At 44.1% G+C, this 21,675-nt stretch overlaps 2 non-coding genes across 2 annotated transcripts; both read right to left on the reverse strand.

Annotated features, from left to right (window-relative positions):
* Positions 1 to 389: 389 nt before the first annotated feature.
* Positions 390 to 496, reverse strand: LOC132537174 (U6 spliceosomal RNA). Its single transcript, XR_009548636.1, has one exon. It is a non-coding gene; the product is annotated as a U6 spliceosomal RNA (small nuclear RNA).
* A 12,580-nt stretch (positions 497 to 13,076) lies between these two features.
* LOC132537232 (U6 spliceosomal RNA) lies at positions 13,077 to 13,183 on the reverse strand. Its single transcript, XR_009548693.1, has one exon. It is a non-coding gene; the product is annotated as a U6 spliceosomal RNA (small nuclear RNA).
* Between the last annotated feature and the right edge of the window lie 8,492 nt (positions 13,184 to 21,675).

The following is a 21,675-nucleotide window of genomic DNA, read 5'->3' on the forward strand; positions in this document are numbered from 1 at the left end:
CAGTTAAGAGAACAATATTACCATGATTTTTTTCAAAAAAGCCAATCTGCAGCCCTGGAGGCTGGCACAATGGTTGGAGTTTTGGACTCAAGCATGAGGTCCTGAATTCTACCACCAGCATCACATGTTACAGACTGATGCTACAGTGTTTTCTCTCTCTCTCTCTCTCTATCTCTCTCTCTCTTTCTCCTCCCCTTCTCCCTCACTAATTAATAAATCTTTTAAAAGAGCTCCAGCATATGTAGAAACAGGGTTCAGACAGACCTAGGATCCCACACATGCAAATCCAGACCTCTTACCACTGAACCACCTCCCAGCTTGCATTAACTGGCTCTTTAAAAGATTTTAATTATTTATATGTGTACATATATTTAATAAACTTTTTTTGAAAAAATATGGTACACTTCATTAATTTGTGTGTAATCCTTGAGCAGGGGCCATGCTAATCTTCTCTGTATCATGCCAATTTCAGTATATGTACTACCAAAGCTAGGACTATATTATAATCTTATTTAAAAAGTGTTAAGAGATGGAGACAGTTGGAGTCGGGTGGTGGCACAGCGGGTTAAGTGCACATGGCGCAAAGCTCAAGGACCGGAGGAAAGATCATGGTTCGTGGTTAGAGCTCCTGGCTCCCCACCTGCAGGGGAGTCCCTTTACAGGTGGTGAAGCAGGTCTGCAGGTGTCTGTCGTTCTCTCCCCCTCTCTGTCTTCCCCTCCTCTCTCCATTTCTCTCTGTCCTATCCAACAACAACGACATTAATAACCACAACAATGTTAAGCAACAAGGGAAACCAAAAGGAAAAATAAATAAAAATTTAAAAAGAGTGGAAAATAATAGAAAAGAAAAAAAAAGAAAGGGAGACAATGAGACCTTGGTGACAACAACAACAAAAAAATAAAATAACCTATTTATACTTTAGAATTGCAAAATGGCTAGGGCAGTGGATCTGTAGGCATTAAGTCCTGAATTCAATCCCCAGATTTGCATGTGCCATAGTCATGCTCTGCTTCTCTTTTTGGTATTAATAAGTAACATTTTTTTTCTTTTTTTTAATTTCCTTTTTTTTTAAAACCACAGTTCCTGTCCGGTTCCTACCCAGCTCCAAGATTGGCTCCTGCCTGGCTCTGCCCAGCTCCTATTGCAGCTCCCACCAGCCAGTGCGCTGGCCGCCCTGTTGTGCGCAGGCGGACTGAAGTCCCCCCAGGACTGTCCTCGCAGACACAAGAGCCCCAGGCGCCCCCCCGCCCACCCCCCATGGCGCAAGGAGCCCAGCCAGGCCCAGGCCTCCTGAAAGGGGTGGGGGGGGGCGCTGGGAGTGGCCTCCCTGGATCAGCACTTTGCAAAGTGCCAGACCCTCAGCCCAGACCCAACCTGCAGCCTGGCAAATGGCTCAACAGGGGTTCCAGCCAGCCAGCATGGGGCACAGCTCAGAAATGCATGTCTCTTCGAGAGAGACAGAGGCAGAGAAAACACTCCAGTTCTAGAAGTGTGAGGAGACCCCCCCAACCTGGACCCACACCCCGCGCCCAGGCCTTCACCTTAGTCTGGGAGCCTGGCTCGCCATGTTGCCCCAGGCCAAACTCCAGGTTCAGGATTCCAAACAGCCGGCCCCCGAGGACCTCATCGTGGGCCACACTGAGGAAGGACAGCGGGCGCACATTTCGGATGGGCGGGCGCGCGGAAAGTTCTCTGGGCCTGGCCACTCCCGAAGCCAAGGCAGGCTGGTGGGTTCCACTGGGATCCCCTCCTGCCCGGGCGGTTGGGGTGGGCGGGACGCGCACTGCCTGGCCTCGAGCTGCCGGGGCGGGTCCTCACCCTCCGGGCGCTCGGAGCCGCAGGCATGGACACGCTGGGCGAGGCCCTGGGACCCCAGAACCCCTCTCCTGGCTGGAAGGAAAGGGAAGGCCGGCTGCCCAGACTCTCAGACGGGGTCCCTGCGCTTGAGCTCCTGGAAGCCGAAAACAGCGGGATCTGGGGCGTGCAGCCACCCTTCCAGGGTGTCCCTGCCCGGGGTGTGGGGTCTGGGGGCTCGCGCACACCTCCCCCGGGTGCGCCCCTGCCGGGGGTGCGCATGGCCCTTATCCGGGGACCGCCCCGCTCAAGGCTGCTGGGTCCTGGGGGTTGGGGGGGGGCGCAGCCACCTCTTCGGGGTGTGCCTGGCCCGGGGTAAGGGGTCCAGCGGCGCTGGCGCCTGAGGCTGTACCCCGACTTCGCCCCTCCCCCCACCCAGCACCTTCCTGGGCGGGCCCCACACCTGAGCCTTCCAGGATGGGTGGCACCGGGGGCCACTTACTTGGAATTGGAGGAATGGCAGTAGATGGCCCGAGCACGATGGACCTGGCCGCTGCTGTCCAGCACAGCACCGTCGTGACTCCGCAGCAGTACTTCCACTCAGGGAGCCTCCGCACAGCCGTGACCCTGCGCTCAAGTTGCAGACCTGGCCCCAGCGCTGGGGCCTATGGGTGCGACGCAACGCAACGCAATGCGGCGTGGGGGTGACGTGACGCGACGCAACGCTAAGCAATGCAGCGTGAGGGCGACGGGGCCTCAGGGCGCGGGCCGCAGGCTCCATGGCGCTGAGCTGGAGGCAGCTGGGACAAAGAGAAGAAGAGAAGAAGGGAAGACAGGGGGAGAGAAAGATAGACACCGGCAGACCTGCTTCACCTACTGTGAGGCCAGGCCCCTGCAGGTGGGGAGCTGGGGGCTCGAACCAGGATCCTTAGGCTGTGCGACCTGCGCTAAACCTCCGAACTCCCTTTTTTAAAATGTTTTATTTATAAAAACGAAACATTGAGTAAACCATAGGATACGAGGGGTACAACTTCCAACAACGACGACAACAATAATAACTACAACAATAAATCAACAAGGGCAACAAAAGGGAATAAATAAATTAAATAAAATATTTTTTTAAAAAAAGAGGGGTACAACTCCACACAATTCCCACCACCAGAACGCTGTATCCCATCCCCTCCCCTGATAGCTTTCTTGTTTTTTAACCCTGGGAGTATGGACCCAAGGTCATTGTGGGATGCAGAAGATGGAAGGTCTGGTTTCTGCAATTGCTTCCCCGCTGAACATGGGCGTTGACTGGTTGATCCATACTCCCAGCCTGTCTCTTCCTTGTCCTAGTGGGCAAGGGCTCTGGGGAAGCAGAGCTCCAGGACACATTGCTGGTGTTGTCTGTCCAGGGAAGTCTGGTCAGCATTATGCTAGCATCTGGAACCTGGTGGTTGAAAAGAGTTAACATACAAAGCCGAACAAATTGTTGACCAATCATGGACCTAAGATGGAATAGTACAGATAAAGTGTTGAGGGGATTCTTAAGAAATTCTTTAATAATTTTAAAATAGGCACAGGTGGTGGTGACCTCAGTTGAGCATGCACATAACCATGACTAAGAACCCAGGTTCAAGGCCCCAGTGCCTACCTGCTAGGGGGTGGGGTTAAGCTTGACAAGCAAGCAGAGCTGTACTTGTCTTTCTCTCTCTCCATTATCTCCCTTCCTTTTATGAATTGCCTTGTTCTATCAAATCAAAATTTAATTGTAAATACAAATTCCTTAAAAATAATCTAAGCGAAGTCAGGAGGTAGCACAGTGGGTTAAGTACACCGGCTCTCAAACTGCAGAGGGTTTGCTTCACAGGCAGTGAAGCAGGTCTGCAGGTGTCTATCTTTCTCTCCCCCTCTCTGTTTTCTCCTCCTCTCTCCATTTCTCTCTGTCCTATCCAACTACAGGGACATCAATAAGAACAATAATAACTACAACAATAAAATAACAAGGGCAACAAAAGGGAAAATAAATATTTTAAAAATTTAAAAATATTTTTATTATCTTTATTTATTGGATAGTAACAGCAGAAATCAAAAGGGAAAGGGGAAGTAAAGAGGGAGAAGAGAGAGAGAGAGAGAGAGAGAGAGAGAGACCTGCAGCACTGCTTCACCATTCACAAAGCTTTTCCTCTGCAGGTGTGGTGGGGACTCAAATCCAAAATAAATTTTAAGAATCTAACTCAACTCCTTTTGTGTTGATGGTGTTAGGGTTTAGAGACAGACTTAAGTTTGAATAAAATCTAGAGACAGGATGTAAAGTTCAAAATCTCAGAGCCAGAAAAAGAAATAGGGCTTTGCCCAGACCCATCCCTGCTACCTGCACGATGAGACTGGCTGAAAGAAGAACAAAGCAGTAGTAATATAATATACCTTTGGAATATATATCCCTTAGAATATAATATCCCTTTGGAATATATATCCCTTTGGAATATAACATTTTAAAAATAGGCCTACTAGCTATCTTCAAAACAGAGACCCCAAATCTTCATCTGCAATATTCCAGCCTTTAGGTTCATGATTGGTCAACAATTTGTTTGGCTTTATATGTCAACTCTTTGTTTAGCCACCAGGTTTCAGATGCTACCAAGATGCCTACTGGACTTCCCTGGACAGAAGACTCCACCAATGTGTCCTGGAGCCCCACTTCCCCAGAGCTCTGCCCCACTAGGGAAAGAGAAAGACAGACTGAGAGTATGGATCCACCTGTAAACAACCATGTTCAGCATGGAAGCAGTTATAGAAGCCAGACCCTCTACCTCTGCACACCATAATGTCCCTGAGTCCATACTCCCAGAGGGTTAAAGAATAGGAAAGCCATTGGGAGGGGATGGGATACTGAGTTCTGGTGGTGGGAATTATACCCCTCTTATCCTATGGCCTTGTCAATGTTTCCATTTTATAAATAAACCTTTAAAAAAGAATAGCATATATAGAGAGTTGGATGCAAAAAAAATCAGTGGAAGCTCCTTTAAAAGCAAAAAAATGGGGGCAGGTGGTGGTGCACCTGGTCAAGTGCATACATCATAGTGCACAAGGACCTGGGTTCAAGCCCCTGGCCCCCTACCTGCAGGGGGAAAACTTCACAAGTGGTGAAATATAGCTACAGGTGTCTCCATCTCTTTCCCTTTCTATATGCTCCTCCCTTATCAATTTCTCTATTTCTATCTAATCAATCAGTCAATCCAGACATAGATAATTAAAAAAAAAAGAGGCATCACATGCAGAGAAACTCCCCTCTCCCTCTAAGCTGAGGGGAGACATTTGCAGAGTTTCTTCTGCCCTAAACAAAGTGCTGGGTGAAGATTTTGCCTCTTATTTTGTATTTCTTCTCACCTATAAAGGAATGCAAATGGGAGGGTGGGGTAGGTAGGGGTTCACTGGGTTTAGTGCACATAGTATAAAAGCACAAAGACCCATGCAAGGATCTTGGTTGGAGGCCCTGGCTCCTCACCTGCAAAGGGACACTTCACAAGCAGAGAAACAGGTCTCTATCCCTCTCTATATACCCCCTCCCCTCTCAGTTTCTCTCTGTCATAGCCAAAATAAATAAATGAATGAATCAATAAATATATGGCTGCCAGCACCAGTGGATTCATAGTGCTGGCCCTGAAACCTGGTGATAAGCCCAAAAGCAAAAAAAAAAAAAAAAAAAAAAAAAAAAAGAAAAAGAAAGAAAGGAAAAATAAACAAAGAAAGAAAAGCCAAGAGAAAAAGGGGGGAGTCAGGCAGTGGTATACTTGGTTAAACACACAACAATGGAGAGGGACCTAGATTCAAGCCCCTGATCCTCACTGCAGGAGGAAAGCTTCAAAAGTGACTAAGCGGGGCTGCAAGTGTCTCTGTCTCTCCCTCCCTCTCTCTCCCCCTTCCATCTCATCTCAAGTTCTGGCTGTCTCTATCCAATAAATAAAGATAGTTTAAAAAGAAAAGAAAATTAAAGAAAGGAAAAAGTTAAGCTACTAAAAACAGGCTTTCCAGAAGCAGTTTGTTTCCACTCATTTGCTCTGTAACAGGGGACCTCAAAAAAGAGCTTTCTTATTTCAAATGCCAATTTGATGTAGACTTCTGTCATGTAAATTAATTTTTCTATTATTATCTTTATTTATTTAATGGATAGAAACAGCCATAAATTCAGAGGGAAGGTAGGTGATAGGGAGAGAGACAGAGACACCTGCAACATGGCTTCACCACTCAAAAAGTTTTCCCCTTGCAGATGGGGGCCAGGGGCTTGAACTTGGATCCTTGTGCACTGTAACATGTGTGCTCAACCAGGTGTACCACAATCAGGACCCCAGGACTATTTAAAATAGTAACTTGCCAAAAAGCAGTTAGCAGTCACACTCCAAGGAGACTGTTCTAGCATCAGGAAACACTTGTAAACACCCCCCCCCCCACACACACACACACACACACAGAGACAGGCTCCAGGGGGCAGAGGAAGCCAGTCTGACCTGGGAGTGAAGTGGGCAGGGCATAAATGTGGCCCTGGGTCCTTCCACCTCAGTGGGCCCCCTCCCCTACTCTTTCAACATTCTCAGTTCAGATGACAGATTTACAAGCAAGACAAAGGGACCAAGACAAGAAGGAAAGGAAGATAATAGAATATTAACAAGGGTTGGGCTGTAGCGCAGTGGGTTAAGCAAGGTGGTGCAAAGCACAAGGATCAGCCTAACGATACCAGCTAGAGCCCCCAAATTTGATTTCTTAATAAACCAGGCCCTCAAATTTGATTTCTTAATAAACCAGGCCCCAAAATTTGATTCCTTAATAAATCAAAGATACAGTAAGCACATTCAGTAATATTACCTTAATATCTTGGACTTCATATCCCACCCTGTGGTCAGTGACACTATTCTGGGTGAAATTGTAGGTCTGGATTCTTTCTGACTAGGTTCTTGTTCCAACCTGTGCAGAGATAGAAAGGAATTCACATTTTAATATAATTACTATCTTTACTACAATGGAAAAGGCACCGCAAATTCTTTTCTAAGGATTTCTATTTCTGAAGGTCAGGCACATACAATTGACAAAGAGCAAGAGTGGAAGGAATTTAATTGTTTAAGACTCGTGTTATCTCAGGTTTACTTATGGAGTAAGAGTGTTTCTTTTTCTTTTTTTTTTCTTCCTGCACTACAAATCCACTGCTCCTGCAGGCCATCACCCTTCCCCCCGCCTTTTGTTGTTCTTTTTGTTTATCATTGTTGCTGGATAGGACAGAGAAATTGAGGGTCGGGGGAGACAATGAGTGGGAGAGAAAGACAGACACCTGCAGACCTGCTTCACCACTTGTGAAGTGACATCCCTGCAGGTCGGGAGCTCAAACTGGGATCCCAACCCCTATCCTTGAGCTTTGTGCCATGTGTGCTTAACCCGCTCGCTGCACTACCACCCAGCACCCAACAGTGCTTCTTCAGTAGTTCCAATTTCAATCAAAGCCAAATTATCAGTGGTACTGGGAAGAAGAGGTAGAGTGGATAAAGTACAGGATTCTCAGGCATGAGGTCCCAAGTTCAATCCCCAGTGCCACATATACTAGAGTAACGTGCAGATCCTCCCTGCTCCTCTCTCTCTCATTAATGAATAAATAAGATCTTTAGGACAAAACAAAACTATCTCTGAAGATGGGTAGGTTGCACCATGGAAGAAATTAGAGCTTCTAAATTTTAGGTCCTGAGTCCAATCCCAAGCACTGCATATGCTAGAGTGCTGCTTCTGTGCCCCACTACCTTCTGTAATTCATGAAATTAAAATAATTAAAAAACTATATTTTACCCTCATCAGTCCGTTCTCCAGCAAGTTTACTAATGTGTTAACTCAAATTTCTTCCTCAAGCTATTTCTATTCAGGATTTGTATCATAACTGTCTAAAGAGAAAATTGGTTTAGGTCATTTAGGTCATAAAAAAGGTCATTTTTATGAAATTTTTTATGGAAATTAAGATACTTTCAAGTTTTAAAATGAAACATATTATTACAAAAATTTATTACAAATCCCTATGGGTTCAGAAATAAATATCTCTGCCAAAACCATACTGCAAAGTGCAAGGACCAGCAGAAGGATCCTAGTTCTGGCCCCAGCTCCCCGGACCTGCAGGAAAGGTACTTCACAAGCAGTGAAGCAGGTCTGCAGGTATCTGTCTTTCTCTCCCCCTCTGTCTTCCCCTCCTCTCTCCATTTCTCTCTGTCCTATCCAACAACAACAACATCAATAACTACAACAATGTTAAACAAGGGCAACTAAAAAGGGAAAATAAATTAATTCATTTAAAAACACCATACTGTAATATTCTCTACTGATAGAGTCTAAGGTCGAGGGTCAGGAAAGGGTTTCCCCCCACTTCATTTTTCTCTATTTCCTAGATTTTGAATTACATATGTATGTAGTTTTATTCAAATGTATAAGTTCTACTAAAGTGTATGTATCATTTAAATAAGCAAAGTATGTATACTCTTGTTCTCTTCAGATTGTATAAATCTTTTGCCTCTTAAGTAAGCAAAGTATCATAATATTTTAAATTATAAAAAAGTAAAGGCTGCTGGGAGTCGGGCTGCAGCACAGCAGGTTAAGCGCAGGTGGCGCAAAGCACAAGGACCGGCATAAGGATCCAGGTTCGAACCCCGCCTCCCCACCTGCAGGGGAGTCGCTTCACAGGCTGTGAAGCAGATCTGCAGGTGTCTATCTGTCTCTCCTCCTCTCTGTCTTCCCCTCCACTCTCCATTTCTCTCTGTCCTATCCAACAACGACAACAACAATAATAACTACAACAATAAAACAACAAGGGCAACAAAAGGGAATAAATAAATAAAATAAATATAAAAAATAAAAATAAAGGCTGCCACTGTCTGGGAGGTTGTGCAGTGGATATAGCTTTGGGGTTCTTAGGTGTGAGGTCTCAAGATTGATCTCCAGCATCAGATGTGTCAGAGTGATGCTGCGGTTCTCCTTCTTCCTGTCCCCTATTTCTCTCACTAATAAATAAATCTTTAAAAACAAAAGTAAAACCTGAATGGGGTTGAAAGAGAATTTTGGGGTTGGAAGCCCAAAATAGACATGTTTTTGAGTTATTTGCAGTAAACCTTGTAGCATTTTAGGAAAAGTGGGCTGCATAACAGTAAGCATTATAATAACTGTCACAAGTCACTTTGATTTAGATATCTTAGTTTTCCCTACTTTTGGCCTTTCCACTTTCCCTACGCTTGTTTTAGCCTGCAGTAGTGTAAGTGACAGTGCAAATAATATATTTATCCCTTGCCTGCAATGGTCTCAGATTGCAGAGGAGCATCAGTAGGTAGACTTGAAGATAGGAATTTGCATTTAAAAACCACTAATTCTTAGCAAACCCCTTCTGGCACAGACACAGAGAGCCGAAACATTCAAGTTATTTCTTATTCACAGCGGAGTATAATTTCTATATGTCCTGAGATTTTTACTTGGTCAAGAATAATGAAAAAACATTTTTAATATAAAGAAACCTTTTGAAAAGTTTTTTTTTCTTTTTGCTTGGTAAGAAAGAAAGAAATGGAGATGGAAAGGGGAGATAAAGTGGAAAAAGAAAGTGAGACACATTAAGATACTGTTTCACTGCTTGTGAAGCTTCCACCTGCAAGTGGGGATCAGGGGCTTGAACCTTGGTCCTCTCACACTATAACATGTGCACTCACAAAGTGACCTTTAAAAAAAGATGAATATATTGATGTATTTTAGTACACCAGAGTTTCATACTTACACCAGAGTTTCATACTTACATAATTCTACTGTTGTCAACAGTTGTTTTCTCCTTTTTAATTTAAAAATGAAAAAATGGGATCCAGGAGGTGGTATAACCAGTGGAGTGCACACGTTACAATGCACAAGGACTAAGGTTCAAGCCCAAGATCCATCCAGCTGAGGAGAAGCTTCACAAGTGGTGAGGTAGCACTGCAGGTGTCTCTCTTTGTCTCCCCCTCTACATCTTCTGTTCCCTCTCAATTTCTATCCAGGAAATAATAAATGAATAAAATATACAGGGGGCCAGCAGTGGTGCATCTGGTTAAGCACACAAATTACAGTGCATAAGGAACCAGGTTCAAGCCCTTGGTCCCCAGCTGCAGGGGGTAGGGGAAGCTTCACAAGTGGTAAAGCAAGGCTGTAGGTGGTTCTCTGTCTCTCTCCTGTTCTCTGTCTCCCTCCCTTCCCTATTTCTCTATCTCTGTCCAATAATAAATAAATATATTAATATATATAAATGAAAATTGACTTTAAAAATTAAAAAAAATGAAATAGAAAAAGGGGGAGAAAGAGCATGTGAGAAACATCACAGTACCTGCCATCATGCCTGGTGCTCCCATGTTGTGTTAGGGCTCAACACCAAGTCTGCAAGCATGGTGATGTGATGTGCACTCTACTGGGGGAGCAAGCTCTGGACCCCTTCCTTTATTTATTTTTATGGATAGAGCACCACTCAGAACTTCTGTATGTTGGGGATCAAACTTGGGGCCTCCTGCATGTGCAGTATGCAATTTACCAATAAGCTACCTCTCAGTTCAATGCTTATGATTTTGAGATAGAGACCTAAGCATAGATCTACCATCCACTGAACTTGGCTTGCTGTGCCTGTGTTACTGTTCAGTGGTACCAGGAATCAATCCCAGGGACTCCCATATGTAAGGCATGTGCAGAATGACTCTTTGAACAGTTGTTAAGTGATTCTACTAAATAAATCTTATCTGCAGTGTCCTGACAGGTGGTGCAGTGAATAAGACATTGGACTCTCAAGCATGAAGTTCTGAGTTTAATCTCTGGCATTCCATAGGTCACAGTGATGCTCTGGTTCTTCCCTCACACCTTCTCATTAATAAATAAATCTTTTTTTTCCTTTCCATTTTGTTGCACTTGTTGTTTTATCATTATTATGGTTATTATTATTGTTATTGATGTAATTGTGGATAGGACAGATAGAAATCGAGAGAGGAGGGGAAGATAGAGGGTGAGAGAAAGATAAGACATCTGCAAACCTGATTCACCACTTATGAAGAGACAACCTGCAGGTGGGGAGCCAGGAACTCAACCCAGGTTCCTTGCACCAATCCTTGTGATTTGCACCACCTGCACTCAACCTCCTGCACTACCACCTGACCCCCACCTTTCTTTTTTCTTTTATTTAAATGTATGTATATGTATATGTATATATATATATATATATATTACCTGCATTCTTCTGGTATTTTGCTGTTGACACGTCTTTCTCTATAATCTTCTGGTAAAGCCTATCTCGAAGCACATGCAGAGCAATTTCTTTGTTTTTTATCTGGGAGCATTCTTGCTGGCATTCAACTACAAGCCCTGGAAAATTACCAAGACCAAAGACAGATGGGAGTTCCCACAAGGCAAACTAAAACAGAACCAAGATATTTAAGACAAGCAAACATGAATCAGGAAATTACTACAAAAGGTTAAGAACATTTTAGATTTAACAGGCTTTAGAAATGATACCTAAGGGAGCCAGAAGGTAGCACAGTGGGCTAAGCCCACATGGCACAAAGAGCAAGGACCGTTTAGGATCCTGGTTCAAGCCCCCTGCTCCCCACCTGCAGTGGAGTCACTTCACAGGTAGTAAAGCAGGTCTTCAGGTGTCTCTCTGTCTCTATTCCTCTCTATCTCCCCCTTCTCTCTCAATTTATTTTTGTCGCTATCCAATAACAACAAAAAAAAAGAAAGAAAGAAAAGAAATGATACATAGATTGCTATATGGAAAACTGGGAATTGTTATGCAAGTACAAACTATTGTATTTACTGTGGAATGTAAAACATTAATTCCCCAATAAAGAAATTAAAAAGAAAAAGAGAGAAAGGAAGAAATGATACCTAACTTAAGATGGTAATAACTGTTGACTCACCTGTAAAGAAGGAAGCTTCACAGGCGGTTAAGCAGTGCTGTTGGTGTCTTTCTCTCTACCTCCCCCTACGATCTCAGTTTCTCTGTCTTTATTCAATAAACAAGTAAAGTAAAATAAATTTTGAAAAAATACTTGTAAATGGTTGCTCTGATACTGATATCTTGAGGTGTTTCCTATATGAAGGCTGAATGTAGCAACACCTATGGATGAGGATGATTCTTTCTCCAAGTTCTGCCTCCCAATCCCACCCCAGCACATTCATTTACTTTCAAAGATCAACATACAGCAGGGTATTGTGACCCAAATGTAGATACACACCTTGTCTGGCTAAAGGGAACTAAGTCAGCTTGACCCATTTCAATCACAAATACAGAGATGTTGAAAATAACTTATATAGAGAGACCAATGCAAAGAAGCTACCCAGTGTCTTAAAAAATTATAGTGACTGTTCTTTCCTTTGCCTTGGTTCTAAATTTGTTGAATTTGGATTTTAAATGGGCCTGGACTACTGTTGAGTCCAGTTACCCGCCTAAATCTAGGCGCAGGTTGTCTGTTTCTTAAAAAGAAAACATAACATAACATACATTAATTAAAAACATAACATAAGTAACATACATAACATAACTTTTTTATTCATGAGAGAGAATGATAGTATCATTCTGGCACATGCAATGCCAGCAATCAAACTCAGGACCAGAAGGCGCAGCAGGGGGTAAAGCACATGCTTTAAGTAGCATGTGGCTGGGGGTCTGATCCTCCACACTGCAAGTGAAAACACATGCAGGTAATGGGCGGGACTCCTTGCATAGAGGAGCAGTGCTTTGCATATCTCCCTCTCTTAAAGGATACAGAATGGAGACAGGCAGGGAGGCTTCTCAGCTGTCCCATGCAGGTGCAAGGTTCTGGGTGGGATTGATCCCCAGGCACACTATTTGAGAAAAAAATTTAAAAAGACTTTGTATTATTTAAAAGATTTACAGTTAAGAGAACAATATTACCATGATTTTATTCAAAAAAGCCAATCTGCAGCCCTGGAGGCTGGCACAGTGGTTGGAGTTTTGGACTCAAGCATGAGGTCCTGAATTCTACCTCCAGCATCACATGTTCCAGACTGATGCTATAGTGTTTTTCCTCTCTCTCTCTCTCTCTCTCTCTCTCTCCCCTCCCTTTCTCCCTCACTGATTAATAAATCTTTTAAAAGAGCTTCATCATATGTAGAACCAGAGTTCAGACAGACCTGGGATACCACACATACAAATCCAGATCTCTTGCCACTGAACCGCCTCCCAGGTTGCATTAACTGGCTCTTTAAAAGATTATAATTATTTATATGTGTGTACATATATTTTATAATCTTTTTTTGAAAAAATATGGTATGCCTCATGAATCTGTGTGTAATCCTTGAGCAGGGGCCATGCTAATCTTCTATGTATCATGCCAATTTTAGGATATGTACTACGGAAGCTAGGACTATATTATAATCTTATTTAAAAAGTGTTAAGAGATGGAGACAGTTGGAGTCAGGCAGTGGCACAGCGGGTTAAGCGCACATGGCGCAAAGTTCATGGACCAGAGGAAAGATCGCGGTTCTAGCCCCTGGCTCCCCACCTGCCCGGGGGTCCCTTCACAGGTGGTGAAGCAGGTCTTCAAGTGTCTGTCTTTCTCTCCCCCTCTATGTCTTCTCCTCTTCTCTCCATTTCTCTCTGTCCTATCCAACAACAACGACATTAATCACTACACAATGTTAAGCAACAAGGGCAACAAAATGGAAAAATAAATAAAAATAAAAAAGAGTGGAAAAGAATAGACAAGAAAAAAAGAAAGGGAGACAATGAGACCTTGGTGACAACAACAACAACAAAAATAAAATAACCTATTTATACTTTAGAATTGCAGAATGGCTAGGGCAATGGCTCTGTAAAAATTAAGTCCTGAATTCAATCCCCAGATTTGCATGTGCCATAGTCATGCTCTGCTTCTCTTTTTTGTATTAACAAATAACATTTTTCCTTTTTTTAATTTCCTTTTTTTAATTTCATTTAAAAAAAAAAAAACCGCGGTTCCTGCCCGGTTCCCACCCAGCTCCAAGATCAGCTGCTGCCTGGCTCTGTGGGGCTCCTAGTGCAGCTCCCACCTGACAGCATCCTGGCTGCCCCATTGTGTGAGTAGGCAGACTGCAATCTCCCCAGGACTGTCCCCACAGACACAAGAACCCCAGGCGACCCCTGCCCACCCCCCACCACACACGGAGCCCTGCCAGGCCCAGGCCACCGGGACAAGGGGGGTTGGGGGTGGGTGTTGGCAGTGCCCTCCAGGACCAGCAGGTCGCAAAGTGCCAGACCTTCAGCCCAGACCCAATCCACAGCCCAGGCCCAGGGCTCAACAAGGGTTGGAGCCAGCTGGCTTGGGGCACCCCTCTGAAATGCATGTCTCTTCCAAAAGAGGCAGAGAAAACACTCCAGTTCTAGTAGTGCGAGGAGACCCCCAACCTGGACCCGCACCCCGTGCCCCAGCCTCCTTCACCCTAATTTGGGAGCTTGGCTCGCCATGTTTCCCCAGACCAAACTCTAACTTCAGGATTCCAAACAGCCGTCCCCCCGAGGACCTCGTTGTGGGCCACACCAAGAGGAAGGACAGCGGGCGCACATTTTGGGTGGGCGGACACGCGGAAAGTTTTCTGGGCCTGGCTGCTCCTGAAGCCAGGTCGGTGGGTTCCGGGGTCCCCTCCTGCCTGGGCGTTTGGGGTGGGCGGGAGGCGCACTGCCTGGACTCCAGCTGAGCTGGCAGGTCCTCACCCTAGGGCACTTGGAGCCACCAGCACTGACATGCTGGGTGAGGCCCAGGGACCTAGGACCCCTCTCCTGGCAGGAAGGAAAGGGAAGGCCGGCTGCCCAGACTCTCAGGTGGGGTCCCTATGCTCGCGCTCAAGGAAGCCAAAAGCAGCAAGATCTGGGGGCACGCAGCCACCCTTCCAGGTTGTCCCTGCCAGGGGTGCGGGGTCTGGGGGCTCGTGGACACCTCCCCTGGGTGCGCCCCTGCCGGGGGTGTGCATGGCTCCATCTCGGGGACTGCCCTGCTCAAGGCCGCTGGGTGCTGGAGGTTTGGGGGGGTGCGCAGCCACCTCTAAGGGGTGCGCCTGTCCCGGGGTACTGGGTCCGGGGGCGCTAGCCCCTCTGCGGCTGTACCCCGACTTTGCCCCTAAAGGTAACCCGGAAATTGGGAGAAGATACCTGGATGTCACAAAATTGACAAGAGACTGATAACAAATGACAATAAATCAATCATATGACTCAACAATAACAACAAAACAATTAAACCCATTATTAAATCACTAATAAAAATAGGAAAAAAAAACAACCAATGTTCCTCCCTCACCAAGTGTACAGAGAACATGTTTTCTTTAGTATTTTTGTTAAGCTAGCTAAGCTAAACTCTTTTCTAAATATACTACAGAATGAATGTGAAGCTTCAGAAAGTTACTAAGAAGGTAGCTAGCAGATAGTGTGCTTCTGTGTTTTTATAGATTTTTTTCTCTTGCTTTCTTTAAATTAGTGATTTAATAATGATTAAGAAGATTGTGGGATAAGAGGAGTACAATCCCATACAATTCCAGTCACCAGAGTTCCCTATACCCTCCCCTCCACTGGAAGGTTCCCTAATCCTTATCCCTCTGGGAGAATGGACAAAAGATTTCTTCTTTTTGCCTCCAGGCTTATAGTTGGGGCTTGGTGCCTGCACTACAGTCCACTGATCCTGGAGGTCATTATTTCCCATTCTTTTGTCCTAGTTGTTACTGCTGTGGTTATTGTTGCCATTGCTATTGTTGTTGGATAGGACAGAGAGAAACAGAGAGGACAGGAAGACAGAGACTGAAAAGGAGAGCAACACCTAGAGTCTTGCTTCACCACTTGTGAAGTGACCCCCCCCCCCGCAGGTGGGGAGCCAGGGTTTCCAACCAGGATCCTTAGGCCAGTCTTTGCTCCTTGTACTGTGTGCACATAATCCACTGCACTACCGCCAGGCCCTGAATTTGCTTTATATTTATATAAATCTTATATATATATACATATATATAACACTTGTTAATTATTTACAAGATGCCTTCAAATTCTTCTATTAAATTTTTATTTATTCATTTATCCTTTTGTTGCCCTTGTTGTTTCAAATTCTTAATAACAGCTGATCCTATTATTAATATTCTCAAATGTGTACAAAGAGAGGAAAGGCTACGTAACTAAGAAAGACTACTAACCACAGTCCAGAAACATTTTTTTCATTATGGGACTATATCAATTCACATCTAGACCATCCCCAAACAGCAGTGTTGTTTCCTCTGATGATGACAGCAGCGGGGGTGGGGATAAAGATAGAGACCTGCTTCACCATCTGTGAAGGACTCCCCTGCAGGTGGGGAACCTGGGGCTCGAACAGGGATCCTTAGGCGGGTCCTCGTGCTTCGTGCCACCTGCGTTTAACCTGCTGCACTACCGCCCAGCTCCTCCAGATTCTTTTAACTTTTTTCTCTCAACATCATTGTTTATTTATTTTTTTTAATGTTCTGTGTTTTGTTTTCCTCACCAGGGTTATTTCTGGGTATTGGTGCCTGCACAAGGAATCTATCATATTTTACATATTAATTTGCTTTTGTTACAAAAGGCTTGGTTATAAAATCCTGCGCCTCGTAGAGCCTCGCTTAGCAACCACCCCTAAAAAAGCCCGGTGCGCTAGCAGGCACTTGGAGAGCAGGGCATTGGTCACCCCCTGCCTGCGCACGCCTTCCCCCCACCACAGTCACCACAGCCGAGGCCACCCCGCACCAGTGACCCCACACCTCTCCTTTCCCGCGGGTCCCAGAGCGTCACCACACGGAATTGACCAAGGAGGTTGGGGGGGTGCAATGTGCCGCCTGCCCCACCACCACCACCACCATGGCGGCTGCCCCTCCTGCACCGGAACCGGAGTCCCAGTCAGCATGTAGCCCTCTCGCTGGTCAGCCCCTCCATGGGTCTCCCAGCTACTGGGCTCACAGGGCCAAGGAGGGACCGTTGCACCTCCGCGGAGCCCCACTAGGCGCCCTCCATGTGTTAGGGTCCGGTAATCCACAGAAATAAAGTTGACCAAAGAAGTGAAAGACTTATATACTGAAAACTATGAGTCGCTACTCAAGGAAATAGAAACTGCTACCAAAAATGGAAAGATATCCCATGCTCATGGATTGGAAGAATAAATATCATCAAAATGAATATTCTCCCCAGAGCCATATACAAATTTTATGCAATACCCATCAAAGTTCCACCGAGCTTCTTTAAAAGAATAGAACAAACACTACAGTCATTTATCTGGAACCTGAAAACACCTAGAATTGCCAAGACCATCTTAAGGAAAAAAAAAACAGAAATGGAGGCACCACACCCAACCAAAAAGAGGTGTGTACTCCTATGTTCATAGCAGCACAATTCATAATAGCTAAAACCTGGAAGCAACCCAGGTGCCCAACAACAGATGAGTGGCTGAGAAAGCTGTGTTATATATACACAATGGAATACTATGCAGCTATCCCGAACAATGAAGCCACCTTCTCTGACCCATCTTGGACGGAGCTAGAAGGTATTATGTTAAGTGAGCTAAGTCAGAAAGATAAAGATGAGTATGGGATGATCCCACTCTTCAATAGAAGTTGAGGAAGAAGATCTGAAAGGGAAACTAAAAGCAGGACCTGACCAAATTGTAAGTAGGGCACCAAAGTAATAACCCTGAGGTGAGGGGTAGACATGCAGCTTCCTGGGCCAGTGGGGGGTGGGAGTGGGTGGGAGGGATGGGTCACAGTCCTTTGGTGATGGGAATGGTGTTTATGTACACTCCTAGTAAAATGTAGTCCTATACATCACTAGTTAATTAATACGAGAGGGGGAAAATTAATTGTATGTCTTGAAGTTTTCAAAACACAAACTGAATCTTTTCTCAATATATGCATTGTAATTGATATGCAGACACTCTCAAAGGTCTTTACCAAGTAGATCAGAAGCAACCAATAGCACAGCTATATACAAGATACTGGGTACTATACAGCAAACCCTAACAAAAGGACTTTTCAAAGTTAACCCAATTACCAAATAATGTGATAACATTAACTATCAATTGTCTTTTTGAACCCTAAGACAGCAGGAACCTCACATCTCCACTATAGAGCCTCTACTTCCCCCAGTCCTGGAACCATTGGATAGGGCCCACTTTCCCGTATGCTTCTCCTAATCCATAACAAATAATATTGCATCTGCCAATCACAACCTAACCAACACAATGATTGCCACCTCAACATGCTTCACTTCAGACTGTGTCCATGTGTGGAATGACAACCCTTCAGCTTCATTACTTGGGTGAGACCTTTCCTTTCATAGTATACTCTAATTCCATCTCAGGTGGTTCACTTTCTAACAAAGTCCCAAAACCTAGATATACACCAGTTTCTGTGAGAGAGAGCATATGTTCACACATATCCGTAAACTACTGCAAAATATATGCCTGAAAGAAGAAGTACACTAGAGTTTTCAGTGAGTATCCCCCTAACACTTCCTCTCCACTATTCCAAGCTTTGGGTCCATGATTGCTCAACAACTTGTTTGGCTTCGTATGTTAACTCTCTTTTCAGTCACCAGGTTCCAGATGTCATCAGGATGCCGGCCAGGCTTCCCTGCACTGAAGACCCCACCAATGTGTCCTGGAGCTCAGCTTCCCCAGAGACCCACCCTACTAGGGAAAGAGAGAGGCAGACTGGGAGTATGGACCGACCAGTCAACGCCAATGTTCAGCGGGGAAGCAATTACAGAAGCCAGACCTTCTTTCTACCTTCTGCAACCCATAATGACCCTGGGTCCATGCTCCCTGAGGGCTAGAGAATGGGAAATCTGTCAGGTTAGGGGGAGGGATATGGAGAATGGGTGGTGGGAATTGTGTGGGATTGTACCCCTCCTACCCTATGGTTTTGTTAATTAATACTTTATTAAATAAAAAAAAATGTCATCCCAGAGTGTTAAAGCTCCAGAGGTGATGGAAAAGAAAGAAAAATAGATAACAAATTATTGGTACCAGAGACAGGCAAGAGAAAATAGGAGAAAAGTGGTTGAAAAATAAAGATTCCTGTCTGAGATCAGACATTCTGATGACCCATTGTGGTGATCACAGTGAACACTGTTGTATGTAAGATAACAGAGCTGTTGGGAGAGTAAATCTTCAGTATTCTCACCACAAGGAGAAAAAAATTATTTTGGTATCCCATTGAAAGATGTTAAGTAAACATAATATAATCATTTTATAACATGTAAGTCATTATGCTGTACCTTAGTGTTGCATGTCTACTATGTCTTAATAAAACTGGGGAAGGGACTGGAAAGTAGAGGTTTAAAAAATCACCATAAGGTTCCTGGGATCATTTTATTGTGAATTTCAGAGTAGGCTTGAATAAAGGTGAGAATTTTGAAGAGAATGACAAGTTCAAGGCGAACCCAATCAAACATAACTTTATCGTGTATTTCTTCTCTCTCCTGCATTATTCATTTTTTAAAATAAAAATTTTAGGGAAGTGTATAGTTCACAGCAAAACTGAGCTGAAGGCACAAAGATATATATATATATATATATATATATATATATATATATATATATATATATATATATATATAAACCTTTGGTGTTCCCAATCTGCCCAATTATGCACACCCTGCCAGATGGAACATTTGTTACAACTGGTGAACCTATACCTGGGACATGCTGTTATTACACAGAGGCTATAGTTCCTATCAAGGCACTCTTAGTGTTGAACTTCCTGTGGGTTAAGGTAAAGGTATAATGACATTTGTCCATTATAGCATCTTACATTATCACTGACCTAAAACGCTCTGTGTTCAGCCTATTCATTACGTTTCCAATGCCCTGGCAAATTTTTTTATTATATCTCTTGTTTTCCCTTCTCCAGAATGTCCTATAGTTGGAATTGTACAGTGTGTAACCTTTTCAGAGGAACTTCTTTCACTTAGTAATGAGTGTTTAAGGTCCCTCAGTGTCTTTTCATGACTAGCTCATTTCTTTTTTAGTGCCAACATTCCTCTTTTTGGATGGACCATAGCTTATTTCTTCAGCTACTGAAAGGCATCTTTATTGTTTCCAAATTGTGGTGATCATGAAAAAAAACTGAATAAACATTTTTGTGCATGTGTTTGTGTGGAACCATTTGGGTTAAAAGCCCATGGAGAACAATTTCTGGATCATATAAGTGTTTAGTATTAACAAGAAAATATTAAACTGTCCTCCAAAGTATCTGTACTCCCATTAGCAGGGACCAGAGTTTCTGTTGCTCCATGTCTTCACCAGCAGTGATCATTCTGAATGTTTTTTTGCAATTTTCTATGGTGAGCTGTCTATGGTCTTTTGCCTTTCTCCTTTCACCTATTTTTAAATTATAGTGTTTGTCTCTAGTACTTATTTTTCAGTCTCAACTTGATCAGGTCCTTCAGAACATGCATGGGATGTGTGTATCCTTCCTTTGACTGTAAACGGCTTATTTATGTGCCTAATTTTCTTTCATACATGGGGTGTGTCCCTCCTTTAATTATTTATAGGTAGTATGCACATGTTTCTATTTTGACTATATGTGGGGAGTGTATCTTGATTTTAGAAACCCTCCAGCCACTAACCTGTCTAGTCTCTGTGGAGAGTGGTCTGCAGTTAATGGCTTCAATTTCCCTCTTGCAAATCTCACTATTGAATTGCCAGCAAGTTTTGCATCTACCCCTTCAACAAAATCAAGGTTACTAAAGTCTGCTATGACAAAATCAGTTGTCTGAGATGAGCTCATCTTCACCCACTTACCTCATCTGAAACTAATGACTTCTTTGATTGGCTTTGAGCCTCTCACTTCTTCCATCTCCTCCTTGCCCATTCCATGTCATATTCCAGGCCTTGCACCTTCTATCTCCACTCTGTTTGGATTAGAAGGGGCTGGGTGGTGGCACAACCAATTGAGCACACACATTAGTATGCAAAAGTGTCTGGGCATAAGCCTGAAGCCCCACCTGTGACAGGAAGCTTCACAAGTGGTGAAGAAGTGCTGCAAGTGTCTCTTTCTCTCTATTCCCCCAACCCCTAGTTTCTCTCTGTCCTATCAAATAAAAATAAGGTTGTTTTTTTTTTTCAGATAGTACCTAGTTAAAAGTTTGGTTCTGGACCACTCTTCTTTCTTTCTTTCTTTCTTTCTTTCTTTCTTTCTTTCTTTCTTTTTACTAGTGGTTTAATAATGATTCACAAGAATGTGGGATAAGAAAGGTAGAATTCCATACAATTCCCACCACCAGAGTTCTGTAACCCATCCCCTCCATTGGAAACTTCCCTATTCTTTACCCTCTAGGAGTATGGACCAAAGAACTTTATGAGGTGCAGAAGGTGGAAGATCTGGCTTCTATAATTGCTTCTCTGCTGGACATGGGCATTGGCAGTTCGATCCGCACACCCTGTCTGTTTCTATCTCTCCCAAGTGAGGTAGGGCCTGGGGAGGGGACCACTCTTTTCATGACTAGTCTGACAGATTCAGGTGCTGCCATAGGCATATGTCCCTGCTGGGCATTTTTGCTGAACTCTGAAGTCACTCTCAATTGCCCACAATGACACAGCTAACCTGCATTTCACATTCAATCCAAGGCACCTCCTCTCTCATTACACCGCCAGTCTTTTGGTAAAGAACAACTGTGGGGATATGCTGTAGTTCTTTTTCTCTGTCAGAGCCTGCACTTGTTCAATCCGAAAATCCCTTGCTTTGTCTTCAGACATATCCAGATTTCACTACCTCTTCCCACCAGTTCCACTGCCATTGCCTTTTTACTGCTTGCAATTCAAAGGATTCTCCAGGCCTCCTCCACTATACCTCCTTTCAGCACAGTGAAGAGATGACATCATTTCATAAATCTGCTCTGG

The sequence above is a fragment of the Erinaceus europaeus genome, chromosome 2 (genome assembly GCF_950295315.1).
Source record: "Erinaceus europaeus chromosome 2, mEriEur2.1, whole genome shotgun sequence".
NCBI classification, from domain to species: domain Eukaryota; kingdom Metazoa; phylum Chordata; class Mammalia; order Eulipotyphla; family Erinaceidae; genus Erinaceus; species Erinaceus europaeus.